The sequence below is a fragment of the Triturus cristatus genome, chromosome 5_1 (assembly GCF_964204655.1).
Source record: "Triturus cristatus chromosome 5_1, aTriCri1.1, whole genome shotgun sequence".
Classification (NCBI taxonomy): domain Eukaryota; kingdom Metazoa; phylum Chordata; class Amphibia; order Caudata; family Salamandridae; genus Triturus; species Triturus cristatus.
The window spans coordinates 420,530,072-420,548,468 of NC_140587.1; the positions used below are offsets into that span (position 1 = coordinate 420,530,072).

The window sequence follows — 18,397 nt, forward strand, 5'->3', positions numbered from 1 at the left end:
AAATCTATAACACTCTTCTAGCGATTAACCCCTCCAATCACTTCTCGGATCCCTTACCTCCTTCCCTATTCAAAATGATAAAAACCTCTATTCTGCCCTAATGGTCAAAGATTGTAAACGCCTCGCTGAGACAAGGTTCAATACCTGATTGTCTTAAAGTAGGGCAGGTCACACCTATTCTAAAGAAAGCCAACTCCCTCTCCTCAGATCTCAACAACTACCGCCCTATATCCAACATCCCCACTTTGGTGAAACTGCTGGAAAAATGTGTACAAATTCAATTATGCAATCACATCGAGAATTACAACCTCCTAGACAAACACCAATCCGGCTTCCGTCAAGGTCACAGCACTGAATCTGCACTTACCCACATAATGGATGACATACTAAAAATGTTAGACCATAACTAATCAAGTCTATTGGTACTTCTCGACTTATCCTCCGCTTTCGACACGGTTAAGCATGACAATCTTTTGACCCTACTGAAACGAAGGCTGGGTCTAACTGGCCCAGTGTTACAATGGTTCACCTCCTTCCTAAATAACAGAACCCAAAGAATCAAGATGAAGCAATCACTCTCTCAACCATTCATGGTCACCATAGGGGTTCCACAGGGCTCAGCATTTTCACCCATTCTTCTTAATCTACTCATGGAACCCCTGGCAAACGCGCTAAACTCTGCGAACATTCTATATCACCTGTAGGCGGACGACACACAACTGTATATGAAAATCTCCTCTCCTGATGACTTCATCTCCCTCAGCGCTATTCTGCATGATACTCAAAGTTGGCTCACGGAATTCCTTCTCATCCCCCTCCCAATCACACACCCAAGATAGACTTATGGCTGAAGCATCTAGCTTCCTTTGACTGCGCACCCCACAGCATTGATTAAGCGAAATCCTTGGGAGTCACCCTAGACAATCACTTGAATATGCAAGCGCAAATCAATAATGCCACCAAGGGAGCTAATCAACAGACGAGTTTCCTAAGGAAACTTAAACCCTTCCTCCCACAGACCGACTTAAAAATGGCGGTACAAGCCCTAGTGCTACCAAGATTAGACTATGGAAGCACCACTCTATGCGGTCTTCCCAAATATAAGCTGGCCCCGCTGAGGGCATCTCCTAACGCTGCGGCCAGACTGGTATCAGGAACTAAAAGATGCAACCACATTTCTCTGACCTTGAAAGTTCTGAACTGGCTACCCTACGAGGCAAGAATACAACTAATGATCGCCTGCATGACCCATAAAGCCCTGCATAGCAATACCCCCAGTTACCTAGCACAAAAGCTTGAATGGTCGGGAGGTTGCAGACAATCGGGAAATGCGAGTTCATTACTACTGAAACCACAATCCTTCCATAAAAAGAGAACTGGTTGCAGAGCATTCTCAGGGATCGCACCGAAGATTTGGAACTCTCTACCTCCAGATGTACGCAGAGTCTCCTCCTTTACCCCCGTCAAAAAAGAAGTAAAAATGCTTCTAATGAACAAATTCACATCGTAAGACGTTAATTTCTTTAATGACTACTAGCCACCTATGCTATCCATATACCAATGTCTACCTCTTTTGAATCGAATGGCGAATTTCAAACATATGTATATTACCCCAATCATTTAATGTCAAAAAACGGTGTATTGTAAAGCGCTCTGATACCCTTGTGGGTTATGTTCGCGCTATATAAAAATTTATAAATAAAGAAATGTATAAGGTGAAAGTGCGATTGGGAGATTTGGGCACAGTGTGTCGATCTCTCCTACAGTATCGTCAGTACATTATCAAGCTATATATCTGCCATTTATTTTACTGTTAATAAACAGAGTTGACAAATTAAAATCACCATAGGGTGTCGCAAAGAAAAAGACAGACTAAAGGCATAGAAAAGACAAATTAAAACAATGTCTAAACAAGCAGTGTGTTTCTACATAGGTCCTTTATCTGCTTAATACCATGGTTGCCATCATATTCTATTTTGGATTTTAAAGTTAAACAGGATTATGTTTTCAAGATCCATTGGGTTATCTTTTGAGGATGGACTTCCTTAAACTAAGGAGAGCAGTGGTGAAATGGCTAAGAGCTATAGCTGTGAGGATAATCATATATCTGGAAGACATCATTTTCATGTGTCAAGATATCAACACTCGCCAAAGGCAAGCCTGTTTTGCAGATCTGCTGCTGCAGAACCTGAGGTTTATCACAAATGTCCCTATGTTGCATCTCCAACCCAAAGAATGGATGGCACTCTAGGGATTTCTGGTAGACTTAGTTGTGGCAACCTACAATTTCCAGAAAAAAGAGGATGTCTATCAAGAACAACTTGCGGAAGGTTTTGGATTGCAGTTGAGTATCCTGGAAACACCTGGCCAGGATTGAGGGACTTGCGGCGACCTCCATTTGAGCAACCCGTGCCCTCTTCACTACAGGCCCTGCAAAGTCTGTATATCCTTCATCTACCCAGGGTTGTATTTTTCAGTGGTGATTGACCTGTAAGAGAATGTCAGTCAAGAAATACACTTCTGGTCGATTCACATGGATGACTGGAAAGGCAGAATTAATTTTTGGACCACACCAAATGTGGTCATAAAATCAGATGTCAGCAGGCTGGGATGAGGACCCAGATACTGCAAACTCAATACAAAAGGAAAGTTGGAAAAGCACCAAATTACACTTAACATCAACTGCTTGAAACTCCTAGAAGATCCTTTATAGGGAAATGATTGACAAGGGGCGCATTTGATACATAAACCATCTATAGGAAATAAGGTGCAGGATGCTGGCAAACCTAGTTAAAGAGTTTTGCCACTACAGCCTTCAATGTCAAATCTCAGTAACTGTGACTGCAGAGTATCTTCCAGGAACATTTAATGTGATAACGAACTGCAACTAGTCAAGAAACACCATGGTTCTCTTCAGCTGGAGACTTGGGCCAAGTGCCCTGGTGACTGATGAGTTCCTACAACAATGTGGGGATCAGATTTGAATTATATCTTTCATCCTCCCATAATGATTGACAGAGTGGCCCTCACAAGTAAGGAGGAATAGAATGGATCTAGTCCTATTAACACCACTGTGGAGACTGCAAGTAGGAATTCCAGTCCTCCTGCAAATTTCTTGGGATTTTCCAATCCAGTCTCTAACCATTATGACACACCCTTGGAGTCAGCAGCATACATTGGTACAATTATTCGACATGCGATACAATGGAGAATTTCATGACACTCGCAGCTCCCATCACTTTCAGAGAAACCTTTTTATATGCAACAAGCCTGGGCACACAGCACCAATAAATGTTACAGATCAGCCTGGGTACAATGATCCAGTTGGTGCATAGCAAGTGATACAATCCCACTGGGAACAGAAGAAATACATATTCTAAACTTCCTCCCACAATTAGCTGAGGAGGGCCTGGCATACAGGACTGCAAATACCTCCAGATTGTTCATCTCCTAGGCCCTTTGCCATTTCAAGATTTTCAGTGAAAGAATGCCAACTTGTATGCAAACTTCTTAAAGGGATCAGATTAACATGCCTTTCTGAACCTAGATACTTTCATCTTTGGTTCTGATTGTGCACTCTGCAATTTAAAATACAGGCCAACCTAAAACTATTCCTGAAATAAACTATTATGTCAGGGTATTGAGTTTCATTTCCTGTAGAGGACAGTAGACTCTTTTCTCCAAAGGGAGAAACTTTTATTAGGAGAACTACATTCAGTGCTCGTTGTATTGTCAAATGTCTTATAGTTTATGAGGAGGAAATTGAAGAGTTCAGACACTTTCTGAGATATTTCAGAAAACCCTCTGCTATGGTATCATCTCCAGTGTTAGCAGAATGTGTGAGACAGATTAAGTCACAATTGGGTGTGGATGTAGCAAATTAAAAACCACATGCTATTAGAGTTGCTATAGCATTGAAGTCTTTCATTTTGGTATCCAAAGCAGACAGGTTCTCTTATTCCATGTTTAAAAATTCCATTTAAAACTACTGCAGGTATTACATCTTTGGTACTAACTTTTGAAGAAGAGTAATCCTTACCTCCTGGCCAGACATAAAATATAAAATCTCCGAACTTTCACAACAGAAAGTTGTCATTTCATTAAGACATGAAGGCTTGGGTTATTTCAGTTACACTTTTACAGGTAAATAATGGTTGTGCATTCTCTTAAGTCTTGAGTGTTATTATGATGGTATACTAAGATCTGTGATAAGATAATTGCTTTTCTTCTGATACAAAGTGAAAAGGGTTCATTTGTCTAATGTGTATAGTTTGATTTTTCAAGCAATTATCAGAAGCACGAGTAACAAGTAGTAAATCAAGTAAAAAGCAGTTGTGTTTAACCAATTCCACAGGAAAAAAGAGCCTGTGGGAGGAGCAGAGGACACCGTTGTTGGGACGAGGTATCCATGATTAATCTTTTTTAGTCGGTAAGCCTTTGTGGTTTTAACCAAATTAATCATGATTCTGTAGCTTGATGTTAGTTAACATATAAAATAAAAGAAAGAAAAGCATAATCGTCACCTCCACGACTGAAAAGAATTGAAAACTCTCAAGTGTGCAAGCCAGGAAACTTTATATTGTTGACCACGTGCTGATCATAATTTTTTCATTGCTTAACAGTTTTTTCAATTTTAAATCTGTTATTTTTGGCCGGGAGGCTTTTGCTTTGATTATAATTATATTGTTCCCTCTGTTGCTGTGTTCTTGACTCTTTGACTGTCTTGTTTCTTGTGCTGCCTCCAAGACCTATTTTAATTATGTGGTTGAATATCAACTGTGTGAACTCTCAACTGGGGATAATTGTAAATCTTTTTTTTTATTTTTTACAAGTTACAGAGCAAGACATATTAGTTCTGTTCTAAGTTTATTAATGCAAGCAATATTCCAATCACTTCATTTTGAGATGAACTCTATCAAGCAATATCCAAAACATTAACAGGGCCATATGCAACAATTAGTTCTTTATAAAGAAACAGTAATAGAACACATTCATTAACCATTCTTCTTTATTGTTCACAAACAATTAAAACTGATCCTTGTAGAACACATTTCATTTACAAAACACAGGCTTTTCCTGTGGTTCAAGGCATCTTTGTTAGTCTTTTAGTTTATACTCCGTTTTTAAACTTCTTGTGCAATGCCTGTAGACAACCAACTCAATTACATCCTGATGGTAAAAAGGGTCATTCTATTTGTCCCTGATATTGTGTAGATATTCCCTATGTTTCCTCTGAATTGTGTCTTTGATGCAGTGGGTCATGAAAGTAAATCAAATCAATGTGTAAGGCAATAAATACTCAGCATATCCTGTAATTGTATTGTCTGCTGCTACAGTGTGTTTGCTCTGTTTTTGCTGCAACCTTGACTTTAGCTGCATCCCTGGGGGGTGGAGACCACATCCCCCAGCTTCCCTGGCCCAGTGGTGACATAACGTAAGGTATCAGAGTGCCATAATACCAGCAGAGGCATCATGCAGCATGGGACCCTCGTCTGCTCCTACAGTGTTTGCCCTGTTTTTGCTGGAACAGGGACTTTGGCGGTATCGCTGGGGGTGAGACCACATCCCCCAGCTTCCCCGGCCTGGTGGTGACATAATGCAAGGTGGCAGAGCACCATAAAACCAATAGAAGTGTCCTGCAGCGGGCCCATCTGCGGCCGACCAAGGCTGGGCTGGGCCTGCTCACTTGGTTGTTCCAATTGGATAGCATCACTACCGGGAGCAATTGAATAAGGTACTGTGGTATGCACAAATGATTGGTTCTATAGTCATTTGTAAGGCAGCCATTTGTGTTTTGCTAGCTACCTGAAAGTGATTTCTCATATGTTACTAAGTTTACGGGAACTTGTCCTAGTTGACCCTTTGAGAGGACATTGAACTGTTGCCTTAAGTCATGGGAAGGCGTAAAAATACACTGGCACCAACTGCTACTGGCACTACCTTGGATAGGTTTTTGCAAAAAGCGGTGGGTGTAATTAGTAAAGAGATAGAATTGGCAGAAATAAGATTATCGCTAGCCCCGCCTTCATCGTCTCAGTTGGACATGACTAAGGAGCGGACTGTTAATGATGAGGAGAGACGAAAGGATTTTCCATCCCTAGTTCCACTTTCACCCACAGTTATCATTAATACCACTACTAACAATCTTGCTAATTGTTTCCAATTCCCTGATCTGAATGAAGGGGAGGCTGTCCGATCAAACAGTAAGGGGGTAAAAAGAAAAAGGGTAGAGGGTAGCACAAAATCAAAAAGGCAGCGTCTTGCTTCTAAAAAAAAAAACAGGAAGACACTAATCAGGAAGTATCAATTATGTAATGGAGCAGGAGAAGGGGGGCTTTACCTGTGTGTGAGAAATTCATGCCCGTGTCACTCAGTTCATGTCAGATGCTCTGAAGCCCATCCTTGCCTGCCTGGGGACCACTGAAGAGCAGCTTTCACTGATGGAGTGGTATCAAGGAGAGGCCTGGTTCTAGTGTAATTAGGGAGAGCCCAGCTAACTTAGAAAACCAGGAATTGGCTCAGCAGCAAGTGAGCGAAGCTTCATCACCCCTCACAGATCAAAAGTTCCTCTTACACGATGCTATCGCACATCCTAGGGTTGGCACTAGAGCACTAGCTGTTACTCAGAAAAAATGTCGAGTGGGGGCAATAGATCGCACAGACTTGGTGCATTTTCCCCCGCGTGACCAGTCTTCCGGGACTAAAATGGTATCTAATTGTTACTAGTCTATTTCTGCTCCACCTCGGGGTAAAGGCGCACATGATTGTTTGAATTGGTGCACTAGGAATTCAGGTTGCCATTCAGTAATTACAGAAAATATTATTATGGCACACAGAGTGCGACGGATTGGACACACAATTAAATCTGTGGAAAGAGATTGTGTAGTTTAAAATTGTAAAGATCCTAGGTGTGTATGTTTTCTGTTAACCTGTTTGAGTAAAGTGAGATCTGTTTTGCTAGCATAAGGGCTTGTCCCTTAGGATTTTTTTATCCTCCCCAATCAGCGTTTACCACTAACACCCGGCCAGATCGAAGCATTGCAGAATAGTTCCCCATTTCTGGAACCTTTTGCCCACGTAAATTGATTTGAAGTTCTATCAGGCTTAACGGATATTGACTGACGCCAGGTCCCAGCCTATATGGAACAAAAGCAGGGAGTAGTGGCAAGAACAGATATTTTAATTAATGACCCACAGGTAGAGATCCCTGACTTGGGGGACAAGGAGGTGGTATCACCTGTTTACATCACCAACCCCTCTGTCTCCATAAGGGAGGTGGAGGAGAACATAAAGCCTGAAAGTACAAAAACCCCTTTTAGAATATTGTCATGGAATATAGCTGGCATTCGACAAAGCTGAGTAACGAGAATTGGTTGAGTTACGTGTCAGGCTTTGAATTAATATGTATAAAAGAAACTTGGGCTGTTAATTTTGTGCCCCAGCAATTCCCGCGATATCAGGAAGGGCTAAGGGAGGTTTAGCAGTGCTTATAGCAGTTAAGCATGTGTTTGAACAGGATAATTCTGAAGTGGTTGATGATTTACGAGAAGAAATTAGTAAAGATGCGGCAATAAGACAGCCGCTGTGTATTCTATGGGCTGGGGATTTTAATTATACCTTATGTAAATTTAGTGGCTAATGAGTCTGCGGTGTGGAAGACTGTGATGGCCTGCCTATGGCTCATTTTACTCATTCTGGCCAGGGGAAAGCTTTAAATACTATTGTAGTTGTTAATTAACTTAATTCCTTTGAATGATTATGTAAATGATTCTATTTTGTTTTGCCCGACCTTTGTGTGAGTGATCATGCCAGCTTCATGTAAATAACAGGTGAACATACTACCCTCGTGCAAGACTTTAAAATAACATCAAATTGCGCGAGAAACCACGACCCCCTCATAACGCATCAAAATGTAAGGCCAAGGACAAAGCAATCCTTAGAACCACCTATTCACACAATCTATATAAAGAAATTAGACTGAAATGGGAACAGGGGATTCCCAAAAATTCGAGCAGAAAATTGCCTCTGGTAATTTGGAGCTTATAGATAACTGCCTGAAGCAGGATGGTATTCCCTCTGAAGAAGTACGGAGACTCACAGCTTACCGGACCTTGGACGCTGCTTTTACTCGTCTACCGGTTTGTGCCCCCTTCACCCTTCCCCTCCTCTTTCATGCTCTGTCTCTCACCCTCCCCCACCGCTTTTCCTCTTTCATTCTTTGTCTACTTCCTCTGCTTCTATCCCCTCTCCCCTGATTCTCTCCCCTTGTCTGCTACGCCGCCTAGCCCCCTGTCCCTTGTGCCCTTTGACTAAGCACTCCTTCTCCCCTTGTTGGGGAAAGATCCAATATTTATACTCTGGAGTCTCAGTGATCTCGCTCAGAGAGTCCACAGCGCCAAGGGAGCCACTCACTGTTGGTATGGTATGGCGCCCCTTGCAAAAGCACTCCCTCCCCCCTTTTTGGGGAAGGATCCAGTAGATAGGCCTTGGAGTCTCATAGACCCCTCTGAGAGAGCCCACTGCATAAAGGGAGGCTCTCGCAACGGAGATGGGGGAATCATACCACTTCCCCTGGGATCACAGCTTACTGGACTTTGGACACAGCTATTACTCTCTACCGGTGTGTGCCCCCGTCACCCTCCCCCTCCTCTTTCATGCTTTGTCTCTCACCCTCCCCCTCCTCTTTCCCTCCTATATTCTGTCTACTTCCCCTGCTCTTACCCCCTCTCCTCTGAATCTCTCCCCTTGCCTGCTTTTTCCCTTACGTATATGTCCTTATTGTTTGTATCGACCTAACATGTAACTATGTAGCTATGCTCTAAAACTGTGTAACCTTTGTAACGATGTAACCTGCAACTATGGTCTGATACTCATGTAAAGTGCTCTGATACCCCCGGGTCTAGCCAGCGCTATATAAAACCTTTCAAATAAAATAAATAAAGAACGGGACTATGAATCGCTCTGTTTCGCAATTTCTTCAACTCTGGTAAAGAAAAACACCCCTAATAATGCCTCACTAGTGCACTGGTTTGATAATGCATGCACAAAAGCTCATAAAGATCTAAAAGAGGCTTTAAATACCATTTCTCTGGATAAAGAACGAGTTAAAGTCCTCAGGAAGATCTATAAACCTGTGATCGAACAGAGGAAAATGGAACTGAGGAATGAGGAGTGGAAGGGTTTAGTGTCAGCACGGTCGCTTAAGGATACAAAACAATTCTGGGAGGTTATAAATCGCCCAAAGTTTTTAGACTATTAGGCCCAGATGGCTTCTTTGATTTTAGGAGACGTTTGGGGGGCTCATTTTACTTGAATTTGAATCCTTCAAATAGGGCAATAGATTCAGTGGCACACGATGTGGAGATGAACCACAACTTGAATCAAGCTTACAGCTAAGTCTGTCTATCTCAGTGAATGATGGCGAGAGGATGTAGCCTTACAGCTAGAGCGGTCGACCTCGAAGCTGGGGAATCGGGTTTGAGTCTTGGCAATGACGCTCAACATCTTGTGATTCTGAGCAAATCACTTAATCTCCCTGTGCCTAACAAAAATGAATGTGTCGCACGGGACGGCTTTAAATACCTTGGGGTCTACATCACTAGAGATCCCGCCTTGAAGTGGTCGCTTAATATTGCCCCCTTGCTCCCTAAGGTCCGGGAGGAGACAACAAAATGGTCCCATCTTCCTCTGTCTCTATATGGCCGCTCTGCAATTTTTAAAAGGGCGTCCTTGCCGCGCTTGTTATACAGACTTCAGAATTACCCGCACTTTATCCCGCCGTCCTGGTTTGGTCAGGTGAACGCTCTCCTCAACAGTTTCCTATGGGGCGGCGGAGCGGTCCGGGTGGCTTTAGCGACCTGTGTCCAATCCAATTATTGTGGGGGTATTGCGGCAGTAGACGTGGAGTCCTACTACTGGGCGTCCCAGCTGCTAGTCATCAACGACTGGTGGTATAGTCCGCAAGACGACCCGGCTTATGCGGTGGAACGTCTCTACCTGGAGGTGTACCCACTACTAGGTCTCCTATACAGCAACTCTGCTCTAGAGGCCCTTCCTCCGGCCAACAGCACGGTGATTCAGATATGGAGACGTATTTTGAGGTCCATGGGCTGGTGGGGCATGCTTACGCGCGAGACGCCCCTCTGGTGGGGCACATACCTCAGACCGGTCTCGGGCTTACCCGGTTACCGTCGCTGGGATACCATATGGATCTCGACACTGGGCGATGTAATGCCTTTCAAAGGCTGCAGGAGGAGTTCGATCTCCACACGTCCCAGTTCCATAAATACCTCCAGCTCCGCTACGCCTTATCTCCCCTGATTAAGCACCTTACATCGTTGCCGGATTTCCACCCCCTAGAGGGTAGGTTATTGATGGGGGACCAGGGGGGGTCACAAAATCTGCCATCTTTATCAGACACTGACCGCACATGCCAAGACGAACCTACACAGGACAAGAGCGGCGTGGGAGGCAGATGTGCCGACCCTCTCTGACGACGATTGGACTGAGGCTCTGGCTAGCCCTAGGGGTTCAGCGGTGTCCTCGAGATACCGGCTGATCCAGTTTAAATACCTTCATCGAGTGTATTACACCCGTCTCTGCCTATGGAAGATGGGGGCTATTTCCTCTCCCACTTGCCTCAGATGCCGGTCAGAGGAGGGCTCCTTTATACATACGGTTTGGGGTTGCACAGTGCTGGGTCATTTTTGGTCGAGTGTGTTGTCATGCTTGGGGTGGGTACTGGGTTGGGCCCTCCCGGCAGATCCCTGACTGACTCTTCTCCACAGTACTGACGATATAGGAGGGAACCTGTACAAAAGACACCTGCTCTTTTTAGGTCTCACATTGGCCAAGTGCGACATAGCCCAACAGTGGAAGTCCTCTTCTCCTCCCGGGGTGGCGGCCTGGAAATCCGCATTACATAAATGTATGTCTGCCGAGGTGGCGGTATTCCAGGCTCGGGGTTGTCCACAAAAGCACAGGAAGATCTGGTCTGCATGGGCCAAATACCGTGGCATTGATCTTTCTACCTTTCCCACGTCCAAAACTCAGGAACTCATAGACGGACTTACCATTTAGTGTCCTCCCGGTCTGGCCCGGGGATTGACCAATACAGCGATATGCCTATCTGTTTATATGCCTATATAATGTTTTCAGCGGGATGTGCGGTGCAGGGGGTGGGGGAGATGGGAGGCGGGGGGGTTGGTGTGTTTGCTTTATTGATCCTCGGAGGATACCCTCATCACTGATTTGTAATGTGTTGATTCGTGCAAATTATGACCATTATTTGTTGGGGGCACACCCCGTTGGATGTAAAATTCTAATAAAATCTATTGTCCAAAAAAAAAAAATGAATGTGTCCATCTGTAACGAAACTGATGCTCATGAAAAGAGCTCTGATACCCAAAGTCTCAGGTCTAGTTCAAGCTATATATAAACTCTAAAAAAAATGTCAAGGAAGCTATATCTCGGGGCATTTGCTTTAAAGCTCCCGGCCCAGATGGAGGGCCCCTTGATCTTTTTAAAGGTGACCCTAATTTGTGGGTGCCATTGCTAAGTACTATTTTTAAAGCTGCTATAATTGGCCCATTGTGTACCACATGGAAAGAAGCAAATGTCGTCCCTGTATTTAAAAAGGGGGACAGAAATGATCTGTCTGTTATACGCCAATATCATTGATTGCTGCGACAATAAAGGTTTTAGACAGGGCATGGGTACGGCAGAACAATGCCTCAATCTGTCACTGATTATCAGTAGTTATGCTAAGTCCATGAAGTGCTCTATACATCTGGCCTTCATAGACTTATCGCATGCTTTCAATACTGTCAATCGGGTCAGACTGTGGGCTATGACTGGAGATATGAGAGTGGAGGAATCATTAGTAGTTATGTTACGCAGGTTACATTCTAACAACGGTTAGGATACGATATGACAGTAAGGGCGAGAAACCACAGACAATAGCTTCGGCTGAGGGGGTCCGTCAAGGCTGCATCCTAGCTCCTTTTTTATTTCTCATTTATACAAATGGGCTAGAGGTATTTCTATTGCAGAGGAAATTAGGCTTCCAGAGGCTTGGCACTGATTTCGTCCCGTTACTCTCATATGCAGACAACACCATCTTCCTGGCAAGGACAGCTATAAGCTTTCAGAAATTCCTTGATGCTTTTACAGATTTTTATGACATCTCTTGGTTTAAAAGTTCATTTTAAGAAATCATAGATTATGGTATGGGGCCCCAAGTTGACCAAATCTAAAACATTTATGATGCAGGGAAAAGAGATCGAAAAAGTCAAACGTTCTTATTTGGGTAATTTATTTAATACACAGCTGTCATGGGACCCTCTGTTGAATTCAAGAGCACTGCAGACAACCAGGGAAATGGATGCTCTTTTTCGGTTTGCAGCTAAATGGGGACACAAACCAGCAAAAGAGTTATTAATCCTCTATAAAGTAAAATGCTTTTCCTATGGGACTGGAGTCTGGAGGTACAGCAGGAGTAACAAGTCGTAGAGAATAATTTTATTAGAATTATTTTGATGATACCCAAAAGTGCTTCTATAACATTTTGTCACTCTGAATTAGGTTTGAAACATATTGATGACCGCATTGGCCTCACTCCCTTTTTTAATTTTTTTTTTAAGGTGAGTGAAAGAGTCATTTTCATTTCTTCTTGAAGGGGTCAATACAATGTAAATTTGTTACATAAGGCAGGAGCAAGAAAGACTGGGCTAACATTATTCTGCTTGAGTTTTGTTGTTTAGGGATGTCACTAAAATATTGTTTCTTCTTCCTTTTGTTTTTTTTCAGTTTTGTGGTCCTTGGTCTAATGATGCAGGGTTTAGAAGCATATGTTTAGGTCTTTCACTCCCTTTTTATTATGGGCAACGATTTGGCTCTCAGAGTATTTATTTTTTTCTAGAGCCATTATCAGGGATTGTCTTGCTGTGTTTAACGTTGATAAGATCCCCTGGTTCAACCACCTGAAATTTATGTTTTTGGAGATGGGTTTATGTGATCTATTAGAAAAAAAAAAAAAATATATATATATATATATATATATATATATATATATATATATATATATATATATATATATATATATATACGCTTAAAGCAAAAGACATTATTTAATCAGCGTTTTTTACTAGGGCTAGCTTACACCATCGGCAGCCCCAGACACAATACAGAATGCTGAGTTCTGTTGAGGTTAGTCCTTGGACCAATCATTTACAATTTTATTTAAATTTTATTATGAATCCGCAGTAAAGATTTTATCTTACAAGGCTTCAGTTAGGCACAGTACACTTTTCAGTAGCTTTTCCATGTCAAGGAGGTTGGGTGGGAAACCTTATGCCTTGTTCCTGTGATAACCGGACTAAACAAAGCACCCTGCACTTTGTACTATTTAATGCACTTTATAAATCAGTGAGAGCTAGATTTCTGCTCCCATTATTGAGAGGGTAACGTCCCTGAACTTAGAGATGGTTTTAGATATCTGTATTGCTAATGTGAATTTCATAAGGGGCACCCTTGTAATCAGAAAGCAGTATGGGTAAATGATGTTACAGAGTGACAATTATTAAAACTTTTAAAATAATTGTAACAAACATTTTTACAAGGGATGAATTGCTATTTTAAGTAGGTCTCTATTTATGGTATGTTGTTATTTTAGTTTAATGTTTTAATACTTTGTGAACATGGCATTTTAATTAAGTTCAAAATTATAATATTTTTATGCGTATCTCTTTTTTTTAATTTGCTGGGTATTTGATTATGTGCTTTTATGATTTGCTTAAAAAATCGAATAACGCTTTTTCACTTGACTTGATTGTTTCTTTTTCTTAGCTTGAACCTCAACACTACTAGCTTAACACCATTAGGCAGTTTAGGAAGTTATCTTACAGTTTTACTGCAGCAAAGAGGCTTCCATTAAGCAGACACATTTGCCATAGGTAGGATGTAGCACACATCTAGACCTCTAAATACTGCTCCAGAGCCATTCTGTTGTGGGGACTGAGTGATGTGTAATCGATTCAACCAGCAACTTTAAGGTGCTGCAGGAACTTGGACAGGAAATCTTTACCTATAACCTAAACCTACATTCACCCTCTAAGTTGTTGCAGATTTTGGATGCCTTGCCAGTTCTAGTGGCACAGGTGAAAGCGTGAATGCTAACATTTCCACACTGTGGAGCGATTTTTGTTGGGGATTTTGGAGTGATGTATACTGAAAGCTAAAGTCCCCAACCCCACAACACAGTAAAAACCAGAAGGCCATGGCCAAGGCCACTTCTCCTAAACTGAAGAATGTCATGGCAAAAAGGTCATGCAAAAGAGAGAGAGGGAGCCAGAATACCATTCTTGCAAAATGCAGGACGTTTTCACCAACACCTTGCAAACAGTTACACAAGATGGCAGCAGGTCTGGGTAGAGAATTCCAAACACGATCTTCAGGAAAAACAATATCTGTGAACAGTTTATCTAGAAATGTTCATAGTAAAACTAGACAGCAAGCACAAGGGAGACAGAAGAAAAGGATGCATCTTGTTCTCCTTTACTGACTAGCAATCCCCAGGAGCATTAGTTCACAAAGAGGCTCTAAATCATTCATAGTTTAGTGCCACGTAAAAGACCCTTGGGCCAGAGGAGGCGCCTATTGCCTTCGCCAAACACTGCCTATACATAATCCTACCAAAGAACAATTGCTTCTGAGTCTTTATTAAAATCGTGCCTTTCAGTTAGGTTAGTTAGGGAAAGTTGCTTGTTTCCAAAAAATCTTTTGCATGTTCCCTCTCAGCTTAGTTTCTCTTACCATGTTAGCCTTTTGCAAATACTCATCCCTATTCTTAAATTTAGCAATATTGTTCCTCAAAGATGAGATTTCCTTATAGGAATTTATTCACTGCTTTTAGACATGTTTTACATTGTTTTTAATTTGCACACGTCTGAAGAACAGTTGAAAATTCGTTTTGCTTCTTAATCTCACTGGTTTTGTGAGTGTGGGTTCCATATTTTTGAGGACAGGTCAGGGTAATGTCTTCCCTCTTATTATGTATAATTTCAAGAAGCTCTGACAACTCTGGGGTTGGTATGAGGATAAGGTATTGTCTTCCCCATGTACCTTATTTTGAACTCTGAGGGCAACTTCAATCGCATCCTCGGGTTTATTATACTCTAGTGTAGCAGTCCACAATCGAGTCAGAGAAGCCACGGAGTTACCATGGGCCTTCGCTTCCAACATTGGTTGCACATTCTGCTCTATTACAAATTTGAAATTAGCTCTGGACTAGACATGGAATGGCACTTTATAGTTGTGCTTTCTGGGGTTTTGCCATCCATTCAGAGCCCAAATTGTATCTTTGACTAATAATGGCGGATGCTTTCTTATTTGTATTCTTCATGATGATTATACGTCTCCCCTACAAGGATGTACAATGGCATGACTCTAAAGTGCAGTTTTAGAATATGGTATACACCAGTAAGCACAGGAGTAGGTATGGAGTCAAGCTCTGCATGCACCATATGATATGAATCACTATGGGCACTGAGGGACTTTATAGTGCCTCACAGGGCTGTGTTGTAGAAGAGCAGACACAAGCCTGCCTATCTTAGCTACAACGAATTAAACATTTTACAGCTGTAATTACCACCTACTGAAGCATTACATCTTTGTCAAAGTGGTGCAATGCACCTCATAAAATTAGCTGCTTTCACACTTCTTTGAGGTTCAGTTCAAAACTATATCTACAGAAAGACACAAGCCTTTATACAGCAGGTATCACCAACAGCAACTAGTCACCTTCTGTCTCCACTCCTCCCCACCATATTTGGGTGCAGTGAGGGGCTTCACTGACAAGCTGGACCATGCCATGTGGCTGAATGTGATCAGCTATGAAGCAATGAAAGTTTGCTGCCTTGCACCCACCAACGACTACTTGCAGTAAGAGAATGAATCCACAGTGACAGGCGCATAGACTCCGGCTGAATGTGAGGGGAGGCCTCCTAATCAGTATTACCTTTTTGTGGAGACGTTGTCTTGTGACTAAACTGCTGACTTTGGAACATGGGTAATTCGAGACTAACCCCTGCTCTGCACTTCTGAAAACCATGTGGATATGGGCAAATCACTTTGTGTCCCAGTGCCTACAACTGTAAATATGTGTGCGATGTATTACAATTGTAACTGTGAAAAGTGATGTCATTAAATAATTTAAAGGTTTACATCCCCCACAAGCGTCTAGAATCTGGTTTTGTCTCCCAGCAGCACCCCCTCGAATTAACGTACAGCCCACTACTGCTACACAACTGGTGTACCATACAGAAATACCATTACATAAAGTGCTGCCCCAATAGACTGAAGGTTTCTGAAAACTACTATGTAAAAAGCTTTTAGGTTAACAAACAAGTTACTTACCTTTGGTATCCCTTTTTAGGTCTCGCCTGGCGAACGCAGCGTGAAGCGCTGTGGCCAGCGAGAACTACTGTTGCTGACTTTCCTCGGAAGTGTGACAGGAGATGGGCACGCGCAGGCTTTTGGCGGATTGGAACCTGTGTACGCGCTTGTGAGGTGTGCACATCTCCTGTCCCCCTTCCGTCCTTGTAAGCCAGCATGCAGTTTCACTTTCACTTTTTTTAAAACTCGCCCCATCGTTGGAGGGGCCCGCAACGGCGGGTCTGCTCAGGAAATAAACATTGACACTGTGCCTTCATGGGCACAACCACTGGACAAATGGAGAATCCCCCACTCACCCGGTCTGCGGGGGAAATCCTCCTGAACGGCGGCTGGCTGCGGCGCGCTTCCGGAGCACTCCAGCTCCTCTATACTTCTGCCAGCACGACGCTGGGCTCTCTCCTTAGGCATGGGAGCCCCGCACTGCTATCTGCCGCTCTTCACCCGGGCCCCCTCCTGGGACCCGGGACTTCAGCTCCCACACTTCCTCTCTGGCGCCGGGGCTCCCTCTTCACCACGGGAGCCCCGGAAGGGGACAGGCGCTGCCTGCACCGGCCGCACGCGCCGCCACTAGGCGCGCGAATGTTACAGGCACCGCGCATGCGCAGGCTGCCCTCGCCCTCCCAGGTCTCCTCCCCGGTGCGGATGTGGAGCTGCTTTCTGTTATGCTTGTTTTCAGGGCAAGTATGCATGATATTTCACCGTTAATGTGTGCCAGGTATTGCGACACATTTAACAACAAGCATTTGCAATGCAATAGGTCTCGCATTGACGCGAGTTTGAGATATTGACATTGCAAATAACAATGCCTTTTATTTTTGTTTTCTTTTTAAAAACAAATAAAAGGCATTGTTAATTACAATGTCAATAGCTCAAACTTGCGTCAATGTGAGACCTATTGCATTGCAAATGCTTGTTCTAGTATAGACTCTAATTAACCGCAGATTCCGCACCTTAGAATATTCCCCAGGTGTCAGAGTGGATCTAGAAAATCTTGAACAGTACCTCTGCGTACCGATAGGTGGTGTCGATCAGCTCGTTGTCTGCACTGGAAGTGATGCAACAATGCCTATATATGTGCCACCCCAGCACTCTGACATCGGTTTCTTTTGTGACTATTTCTGAACCAAAAACGCAGAGTCAAGTAAAAACCACTGTTGAACAATTGTGCAATGTCTAATGGGATCTTTTAGGTGAAGAGAACAATTGGCAGAGAAGGGGGATTGGCAATTAATCTGCGGTTACATAGTGTCTCTACCAGAAAAAGAATAACTGAAAATAAAGTTATTTGTTCTTCTGATCGAGACTTCTAACCACAGATTCCTTACCTTAGGTTAGATACCCAAGCAATACCTCCAATGGTCTGAGAACTGGCTTAAACCAAAAACTCCTAGAGGACCTAGCGGGTGAAATGTCCATCTCGGCAGACGTGACTGTCCAAGCTGTAGTACTTCGTGAACATATGGAGTGATGTCCATGTATGATCTTGGCAGATGTCCAGGACAGGTGCCTCGTGTGAGTAGTGGCCTTGGTCAAGGTAGATTGAACCCACAAGCCCTCAGGTGTCTGCTTCTTTGCTAATGAATAACAGATCTAAATGCAGAGTACAACCTATTGAGAGATGGTCCATTTCCGCACAGCTTTTCCCTTCTTCGATCCAGTAAACCCGATGAACAGCTGATCATCTACTGGATAGTCTTTGGTGCAATTGATGTAGAAAGAACGTGCACTCTTTGGGTCAAGGTGATGAGTTTCTCCTCCTCCTACTTCAAAGTAAGAGATGGAGTAAAAAGATAGGCAGTGTGATGCTCTGACTGACGGGAAATGTTGTGACTACGTTTGGCAAGAAAGAGAGTTTGTCAGGGAAAAAACTGGTGTATGTAGGGTGAAGCTTCAGAGCTTGAAGGTCGGTGACCTTCCTTCTCGATTTAAGGTTCACTAGGAAGAC

The 18,397-nt window shown here is 43.1% G+C and overlaps 1 protein-coding gene across 1 annotated transcript in view; it reads right to left on the reverse strand.

Annotated features, from left to right (window-relative positions):
• VPS13B (vacuolar protein sorting 13 homolog B) overlaps nucleotides 1-18,397 on the reverse strand; it is a 2,934,705-nt gene that overhangs the window by 936,252 nt on the left and 1,980,056 nt on the right. The gene's annotated exons all lie outside the window — the stretch shown is intronic.